The sequence below is a fragment of the Solea solea genome, chromosome 14, assembly GCF_958295425.1.
Source record: "Solea solea chromosome 14, fSolSol10.1, whole genome shotgun sequence".
Taxonomy (NCBI): Eukaryota; Metazoa; Chordata; class Actinopteri; order Pleuronectiformes; family Soleidae; genus Solea; species Solea solea.
Window position 1 is genome coordinate 8,671,925 of NC_081147.1, and position 9,978 is coordinate 8,681,902.

Consider the following 9,978-nt stretch of genomic DNA (forward strand, 5'->3'; position numbering starts at 1 on the left):
TCCTTTTATGACTGTGATTAAGATCCATGTATACATTTTTAATAAAATGTGTAATATTTTATGTCTTCACAGGTCCAGTTTCAAGTCTGTTCTGTTTTCAATAGACTGTGTGCTGCTGGAATTTTACCCACATTTCGACAGCACGCCATTTCTAATGGCTTATCTCAGATCCAAATAAAGGGTGTTAAAGAGTGTCACATTTTATGGGGTGTGAAAAAAGTGAAAAATGGCCGAGGAAAGCCAGCAAGTTGAGAGTGAGAGTTTTTGGAAAAGGCAAAACAAAATGAGGCTGCTGAGGACTGAATCATTATAACCCAATGAGCCGAAGGAAGGAATGTTAACATGCATGATCTGCATGTTAATGCTGAAAAGCTTCTTCCTTCAGTTCACAAGCATGAGTGCAGCACAGGCTGAAAGGTCCACTTGTGCCAAAACAAGCACTGAATGATTCCCCTCTGTGTGAGTGTTCACACGGTTGCTGTCAAACGATCTGTGGAGATGTTTGCTTCATGGCTTTTGGCTGTGCAGTTCATTGAATAGTTAGGTGGTGCTGCACAAGCTCATTAACATCAGCAGCAGCAGAAAAACGCACGTTTAAAAATCTCTCCCAGATCCAAACAAAACCTGAAAACCAAGGAGTAAGAATTCTAATGTCTTAAAGAGAGAGCAACGGTTAAAACCTGTGTAAAGCTAGATAATTAGGAAATAATTTCTGTCTCAACAGAGAGACATCCTTCTCTGTCTCTGCACAAAGGACCCAGATGTGCCAGATGTTGACACTTGGCCACACCCACCTCATGTACCTGCGACACAAGCAGCCACACTCCAGGTAACAGGAATAAACATTGATGAGGGACATCACATTATAAAAAGTCTATTTCACAAAAAGATCTTTCCTTGTCACTTCCTGCGAACAAAATTAATTTCCTGTGTCCTTTATAGTCTGAGATAATATTGTGATAAAAAACAACACTACCTGCAAAATGACTGGGACATATACAGTACTGCCAGGAACCATGTACTGCCAAAAACACCTCACAAATAGAAAAGTAGAAATCAAATCCTCCCACTGTCTAAAGAAACATTAAGCATTTTGTGTCTGCTTTTAATTTCAAGGAAAAGCCGCCTCCTAATAATTCTTTATGTGGTATGTTTGCGTCATCACTTACTCACTCACTTAAAAACATATGTGAGCGACTGAGCTCTCAAGGACGACCATGTGGTCCTTTCTTGGGAACTTTGGACCTGCCTCTGATGGGGTCAGGGGTCACTTGACTGTACACAGAAAACCTAGGGGATGAGTGAAATAGAGCTAAGAGAGCTAAGTCAACAAACTCACCACCCCATAATGCAATTTCTGGTGTATTTGTTTGGATATACTGTATATATTCCATATATATCTATACATGGAATAGTGTACAGGGAGATTCCAAAGGAAATGATGGAAGATGCCTACAAAGGTGGCTGAGAACGACAGGACTAAGATCCGACTGGACATTCAGATCGAGACAGACATCAAAAATAAGGAACACAGGATGCTTGAGAAATACTAAGGGCTGAGACAGGCGCTAGAGAAGATTATTAGATTGCAAGAGGTCAATCAATAGATTCCAGGAACAACATCTAAGATCCCTGTCTAGAAGAGCACAGTCTTAAGAACAGCTAAGATGTTCTGCAGTACCCTCAGGCCCGAGTAGAGGACCCAGGCTTGGAGGAGACACAAGACCATGGGTGAAGAATTTAGACTTTTTAAATATATAAATCATTTTTAGATATATAAATACATTATTAATTGTATGTATATAATGGGTTCATACAGCGTCCTTTGACCTCCAAAGCAAGAAGGTCATTGGTTTAAATCCCAGTGATCTGCTTTTAAATTGTCATTCTTTTATGCCTTGAGATTTTAATTTATGCCTATCACTAATAATGATTTAATAAAGGAATGCACTAAAATCCAACAAAAGCCTCAAGACCAAAAACCTGGGCTAGTGTGGCAAATGTTTCAGGGGAAGTTTGCTGTACGTGAACCTTTAAGCACAGCTGTGAATACTAGGTGAGTATAATTTAACACTCATTTATCAAGGTTTAGTTGCAAGGTCACACTTTTCTACACTGTCCTGTCCTTCTCCATCACTCCTCTCATTAACTCCCCTCATTAAGTGGCTACTTCATCCTTCACTGTGTGAATACATACATGACACATACACACCCCACACAACTAACACACACTTCATCATGTGTGTGTGTGTGTGTGTGTGTGTGCGCTGTGTAATTTAAAGGAAAGGTTACTGTCTAAGGTTGACTGCCCTCTGTGAAGCAGTATATTTGTGCTGTGCCAGCCCTCCTGTAACCTCCATAACATCAAGGTGAATAACTATATCAGCTTTGTGATGAAAGTTTGGGCAACATGATTAACTGCACATGTTTCCATCAGTTCAGTTATCAGTCATCTCGCCCTAAATATGAAGCTGTAAGTGTTGTAATAATGTTCTCTCAATGACACGCACCCCTCGCTTTCCTGTTGTAAGATCCTGGAACAGTGTGATATCTTTTTTACCTATGTTGTGAATATGTTTAGTTTTTTTGGATGTGTTTTCTCCCCCTTAGTGCGTCATAATTTTACATATCAGAGATCTGTTTTCTGTCCTGAATTGATAAATGTAGCTTCCAGCAAATGCTGCTACACCAGGAAATATGTGCACAGCCCTTAAATAAACTAATGAATAAAATAAATGCTGATGTTAATGTAAATTTCTTGACATCTTGACATTTGCTCACTACACTGAATTCATCTAATTGAAAACATGGGGCTTTGCAAAGTGGTATTTCGGCTCTGCCGGAATACACTGTCCATGCAGGCTACAGTAAGCAGTCACTATTATGTTTTAAATTCAATTCATAGTTTTTCCTCGATTAAGTCAGGACTAAACTGCTGTAAACTTCTTTAGTTACTGGACATTAACCATAAGCCTGAGGGACCACACACACACACACACACTTTGACACGTTTGCTGTAGGTTTTGTCTTGTTCCAGCATCACTCTACAGTATATTCATATCTGCATGATCTCCACTGATCTCTCTGTCTTTGACTGAGCAAACACTCGGAGCATGTCAAGGAATTCTGGGGCAGATCACTGTGGTGTCACACAGATAAAGAGCATGTACAAAACCTGCCAAGTCATGGCTTCAGAAACAGGAATTTCCACTCATGTTGGGATGCCACAAAAATGTGGCAATCCTTCATCTTTGCCATTGTTTGTTAAAACATGGAGGTTTTCTGAATAGAGGAAGTGTTTCTTATATAACACTCATTCTGAAGGAAGTGAGAGCCCAAACTGTTCCCGTCGTACTCTGGCAGTGTTTTGATTCACAACAACAAAGAGGGGCATGGTTGATGAAAGCTTTCCATTTAAGAAATCCTGTTGATGGTTGTGGTCATAATTGCAGCAGTGGTGGTGGTGGTGGTGGTGGTTGATAAACACATCCTCTTTTATTTTGTTATATTTTGTTTAATATAAAACCGACCTTTGCTGCAGTATTACATAAGGTGCTGAGCTGGTGGCAAAAGCGATACCTGACAAATCCATCAACAAAGGAAATAGCTTTCTGTTAAGAATACAAGGCATCAAAGCTGGTTCAGAGTCAAATCGATTACTTGGAAGCAAATTATGACAGTTATTTTGGCAGATAATTGAGCTATTAAGAAAGGCTGAGCTCAGGGCAGATTTTTATTTTAATAATAGCGTTATTATTACACTGCGTCCTCTTCAGCCTGCATCAATGTGTCAGCTTATTTCATTTTAAATCAGACGTCATCCACTGACAGCAGCAACATTAGAAAACAAATGACACTTCCTGCCTATAACTTATTGTCTGACCACACTCACTTAGTTAAAAACCCTGTGAACTAAAGCATGTCTTTTTTCAGTTGTATGCAGCTAAGCGTGTGAGTATATAGACTGTACACAAGAACATTACTACACGTCCTATGTGTTGAGCTGCTTTAGTCTCTTTCTGTGTGAAATAATAGAGCATAAGCAGCAGGAACAACAATAGGGCAACATCACTGATGGAAACTATTGTTAAACACCAGCACTAACTAACAGATTCAGTGCAGCAAACACAAAGACTAGGATTTAATGCAATGAACCAGCAACAACAGTTTATGATGCAGAGATTTATCTGTATAAAATCACAGAGACCAGTGACAGTGCAACAGAAAATCCTGTCCTTTTTTTGTCAATGTGACCTCTGGAGGAACAGAGAATCCACAATACCCAACGCTATCGTAATTGTTAGAGCATGGACTGCACCACAAAAGAGCAATGGTTTGTCGACAGTCATGAGAAAGGAGATGACACAAATATGATTTTTGTGTAAACTGTGTGAACTATTGGCCTGTTAGAGATGGAGCCAGTGAGCTTGCTCGATGTCAACACAGTCAGACAAATATGATGCTTTCATCGAGCAGACGTGAGTCATTGTCACTCTTTGGTTTCAGGTTTTAGGTTTGAAAAATATTTCCTTTCAAAGGCCATTTCATGTTTATGGCACCAGTCATAGGTCATACACTGTCTACACTGCAGCAAGACCAAAAATGACAGAGTTCTTGTCAGGTCCGCTTTTTTTGAAGCTAGAATTGAAAAACATAGAAGCATGTAAAATGGATGCCGACCGGCACGGACATGGCTCCACAGCTTGTGTTTTTTTTAATACAGTGAAGATAAAGTGGTAGACAATGGATGGATGTTTATGGTAGCGTCGTAAAAATATTTACAGCAAAACTGTAGGGGGTGGTACGCAGAGGAATAGTCAAAAACCAGACTTGCAAAGTTCCACTTTAATATCAGAGTATGTTTTCTTTTAAAAGCTGACTCGTCCCAAGAGAGTAAACTTTCGCATTTTGAATTTGTCCTTGTAACTCATCCAGTTTAGTTTCATATTTCAAGCTGGAATGACACAGAAATAATGGAACACCATCATTTGTTTTTGCAAAGGAAACTCAGTGTTTTGCCATTTCTCAAAACATTAACTAAAGGTACGTGTGTGCCAGATCAACTTTGAACCAAAATAATAATAAACTTATTGACATGTCTCTAAACATTTTTTTAAATGATTAGAAAAGTCACTAAGTGTTAAATATTCAAATCATATACAATTCAACAACATTCTCTGCTCTGCGACGTGTCCACAGGAGGAGCCAAAGAGTTACTGACCTGTTGAAAGTCAGCAGAGGTTTGCTGTTTGTCAGTGGCTAAACACACAAAAACACACCAGTATTAAACATTGTGTCCAACAAACACATAGAATAGCAACGTTCACCTGTTTTGGTATGACTGTATACAATTACAGAGCTGTTTTAGCTACGGTCCTGCTCTCTGTCTCCCTCTTCCTCTCCATCAGTGGTACTGCAGCCTCACAGCAGGAATCTGTTCTTCTTCTCTACTTCATTTCTTCATCTTAAGGAACTTTAGATAATCTTTTCTTTGTCTTCTTGCACCGAGGTAAGACACATTTTCAAGACAAGGACGCCTCAGCTAGATAGCAAACCAGAGTCGCTAGTGTAGGAGCAGGTACAGCACGTGCCACCGGGTAAACTGCTGATAAGGGTTTTAATAATGTTACAGCAACAGTTTTCAGTATTTACTCCATAATTTTTTACTCTACAGTTGTTTTTTATGTGTTCTCAGTCAAAATGTTCTAACACGCGCGTTTAATGTGAGTGTTGTCACGGTTTGTGGTGCTTTTGGCTGAAATGAGGATGTCGATTACCATTTAAACACGATGTTTGGGCACAAAAAGTACCTCCTTGCGTCTATGTAAATATCCAGGTTTTTCCAGAAGCACATCATGGTTTTCCATAGAAACACACCTCGTCATGAGCTGACCTGACCTGGCTTTACCTCGGCACACAATGTAAAGTGCAATACAAATAAAATCTATTATTATTATTATTATTATTATTATTAATAAATGTAACATTTTCCATGGAAAAGTAAAAATTGCAACTGGGAGAACAGGTGGTGTAAAGTAGAATATCTATTCTTCTCATGTTAGCATGGTCATGATCTTTTTCAGTGATAACACTGACTATATACTTGTGTACATTTCATTCATTGTGAGCTGGCAGACAGCCTGAAGAGACCACACTGGAGGAAATGTTATTTAATACACGTTTTCATCTGTAAGAATATACTGTATATGTATGAATTATATGACTAACAGGCCGAAAACAACATGGACTTCAACAAAGGAGACTTTATTTACTATTTCCATTTTTGTTGGTTAATTGTTATTATTAGAACAAGGGTTATTGAATAAAATAATGTGTAATCTGGAGAAGCGAACTCCAGGGGGAATAAGAGGAACAAAGTTTGAGAGAAAAAAGAGATATGCTAACACATTCCTGGTTGGCATGTGTGATGTTAGCCTGAAGGTTCACCAGTGATTATAGTCAGACCTGGAAAACATTTGCAGCCGCACTTATATATGTAACTACGCCTTAAAGTGACAGTTAAGGCTTTTTAAAGCTTAGCTTGTATTAGTATTAGTATAAGTGCAAAAATGGCAGATTTTAGCCACTTAACAAAAGGCTCACCAAATAATATCTACAGTTTACATCAGTGTTTACACGTTTACAAAGCAACACATTCTTCAGGTTCCAGTCAGGAAAGAATGTCTAATGTCAAAAAAGATTGTATTAGATGAGCTTTTGTCCAGAGGCAAAAACCTGTTTTTCCTTCTGTCCCTGCTGGCAGCCATGTGTCCACCGAGGGAGAGCGTCCTTTTCAAGGGCTGGTTGCCAGTGACAGCAGCACAGTGGGGGTGTGAACAAGAGAGTCAATATAACCATACTTACAGTCACCTGTTAAAAAAAAACCCTGAACTATCCCTTTAACTTGCAGTAGAAGACAAACAAGGAACATGTGTGGGATCAATTAATGTCCCAGAGAGATTTAAGGGATCATTTATTATATGATTAAACCCTGATCCCAATATCACACATTGTTCATGGCACATTAATCTCATTGATATTGTAGTAGTTTATGAATTGATTTGCACTGAATGTCACATGACCGTGGACATTTATCCTTAACTCTGATGTATGATATTGCCAAAGGCTGTGTTATTGTAAGAAGGGACTCGCTGCACAATCGTCGCGTCTCACAATGCATACATCACTATTAAAGGTCCAATATGCAATACATGACTGGCAGTTTTCGTCCTAGTTGAGCGCACATGTCAGACTCAAACAAAAGTGATCGTGAATGCTAATGCCATGAAGCTATTTAGCGTGTCACCGAAGACAACTATGCTTATAAGAGCAGGAGGTTGAGGGTGAGTGCTGAGTCATTTCAGAGCCCTTTTCAACTTGTACAGCTCTTAATCACAGAAATGCCAGACCAATTATGACCAGTCTGTTGTTATCTCACTGTCTTTGTCTGAAGCCATTTAAGCACAGAACAAGCTGAAGTGGAATTTGCGCACGCAGATACAGGCCATCCTGAAATCTGAGCTTTTAGAGAAGCTAACAGTTAAAAGGTCATGAATATGAGGAGGGGGAGTGTTCAAATGTGCCCAGCTTGGAAACAGGGCAGCAAATTCAGACACAGTGGCTGGAGTTTCCTGTTACTCAGATGCAAACAAAACAAAGGCTTGATAACAACAAAGGAGTGTGACATCACTCTATGCTCAACACATTAGTCTACTTCACTATACTGTCAAGAATATCTGTATCCTCTTATGTTGGGAGTTACATATGGCTCCCTGCTGACGATGAATGAGAGTTACAGCATAATTGAACTTAATTTGTGGAGCGCTGCATGTTTTGAAGTAAAATATTCTTGAAGACATTTTCTTTGGCCCGAAAAATCTGAGTCAAGCACATCTCTTGAGTTCATGTTTGCTTTTATGACCTCGGGTCAGGTGGAGGGAGACAAGCTATGATTTGAGATGCGTACATTAGTGCGCATGAATCCACACACATGTTCTTAGGTCCCCTGAGAGTGAGGGGACTGCAGACAGTATGGTGCCTTGGCCACTATAGTCACCAAAGTTTGACTTATCACAAGCTCACACCCTAACTTGTTGAACATATCTGAAGGCTATTTCTGGTGAAGTCACTATCTCTGAAGCCACTGAAACATCCCTGTGTCATGCACCAGAAACATAATCAGATCAAACTTTGGTGTGTCTTTATATCAATCATTTAAATCAAACAAATGATATTGGGCACTGTCCCAGGTGTTGAAGAGTGAGGATTGCTACAAAAGGTTATTGTTAATGATAAGATGATAACGGCTATGTGAACAGCAGGGAGATCAATGCTTGAAGCAGCGGTGTGCCAGAAATGACACATTACTGGCAAAAATAGATCCGATCCGAAGCTGATAACAAGCCACATGCATTGCTGAGTCATTTGACTCGATTAAACACATCCTCGCTGGTGAAAAATCCATTTAATCGTGGGATAAACAGGTTATTTGACCAGTGGGAAGAAAAAACAGTTTAACGGTGACTCTTTTTATGCTACTTTTAAATATCCAGTTCAGACAAGTAGAACAAGATCTAAGGCACCCAAGAGGGTGATCAGGTAAAATCCTTTAATGTTTGTGGATTTGGAATATGACATTTAATAAATAGCACACACATTTTGTTTTGTTACTTAATTGTATTTAAAGCAAAAGTTGCATGATGACAGGGTGATTATACCGTACATAGTGTAGCAGCTGGAGAGCAGAGTTCCATGTTCAAAGGAGCTGCTGTGAGCATTAAGTGCATTTTGATTTTCCTTTATTATACTTCTCAGTACATTTTTAGCATCTGTCACATCTCGTGTTGAATCTATTTTATGTAGCTCTCTTTGTACCCTGAGTTTCCTCTTTTGCATAATTTGAAAGCTGCAGACTGACAGCAAATTAAAAGAATAATTTCCTAATTTAGTTTCTGTTCATATTCAGAGAGCATGCGACAGATCGCACACACATCCCTGTGGATCAGGCTCAGTGCACATCAAAACTCTTGAAGGACACTGGATACAACTTAAAATGAAAGTGCAATCTTTAAATGAGGAAAGAATGATGGCAGTGAGGAGCTCTTGTTTACTCAAGAGGACGCATTTACATTTGAAACAACTCCGACACATTGATGTTCAGCAAATTTCAACCTAAGAATGGAGCCTTGAATAATGAGCTGCTTCACATACAACAAGGTCTAAAGCCAAATCCTCAGTTTATGGTAATGTGTATAGACCGCAGCATGGCTAATTTAATGTTCACATGGTTACCGTTGCTATGCCTGTCAGCTTGTATATCGCTATTAATTGCAATGGGATTTATAAAAAAAGTTTTTATTTTTTAGTTGTTTTTTTTTACAGAATTGTCTGTTGAAGGTCTGGTCACCTTCATCACCAGTTAAGAATCTGTGTAAAAGGAAAGAGATGCAAACACAAACCTATGTTTGTGTCACATTCAACAGTGGATTGACCTAAATGTGGGGAAAAGGCCCACGTTTCCAGACAAAGACAGGGTCTGGTACACAAGTGGACAGTCAGACTGAGCAGCTGGAAAGTCAACAGTGCTCACAACTTGACAAGGAGTGAAAGGTGAGTGGTGAACATACACTGAACTATGTGCAGGGGAGTAACAGGTGAAACTCACCAAACACAGGTATAGAATAGAATAGAATAGAATAGAAATACTTTATTCATCCCCAAGGGGATACTGTTTTAACATAGCAGCAATACAAACAAATATTATAAACACAGGTGATGGTAATCAGACAAGTGGGAAAACAACAAGACAAAGTGAAATGAGACATAAATAAATAACAACAGAAAAAATCAAGTAAAGCCAGCAAAATAAAAACAAAAAACCCACAAGGAGTAAAATAAAAATAAATACTCTAAAACAGGACAACAAAAAACAAATCCAAAATATGCAAAACAAGTCAGAACATTTAGATTTATAGTAAC